We start from the raw sequence: 394 nt of genomic DNA, 5'->3' as shown, positions 1-394 counted from the left end.
CTAATACATTTGCTTTGCAGGAATTTAACAGTCCATTCACTGTATTTGTTTCAGATAGCAACTTTGCTGAATTTCGAATTGTTTCTCGTCAACAACGCATTGCACAGCTGGGTGCTCCTCGGGTCAATCAGATGGTAGGGAGTTCACAGAGTTCAGAATCAAGATTTATCATCTCAAAGTTAAAGTGGCCATAAGGTAAAGAAGCTGATATGCTTTACTTAGTGAAAACTTAAACGTGGACATGGCAAATGAAAAATCTGACTCTTTGAGCTCGCTACCAACTGATTGAAAAAAAATAAATAACTGCAATGCAAAGCAGCAACTTTGTTAACGACCTGGACACAAATATAGTTTCTGTGGACAGTAACGCTAATGATTTTAGAACGCAACTAAT

The sequence above is a fragment of the Frankliniella occidentalis genome, unplaced genomic scaffold (assembly GCF_000697945.3).
Source record: "Frankliniella occidentalis isolate FOCC.00 unplaced genomic scaffold, Focc_3.1 Scaffold192, whole genome shotgun sequence".
NCBI classification, from domain to species: Eukaryota; Metazoa; Arthropoda; class Insecta; order Thysanoptera; family Thripidae; genus Frankliniella; species Frankliniella occidentalis.
The sequence above is the reverse complement of the archived record's forward strand: the minus strand, read 5'-3'. Positions refer to the sequence as shown.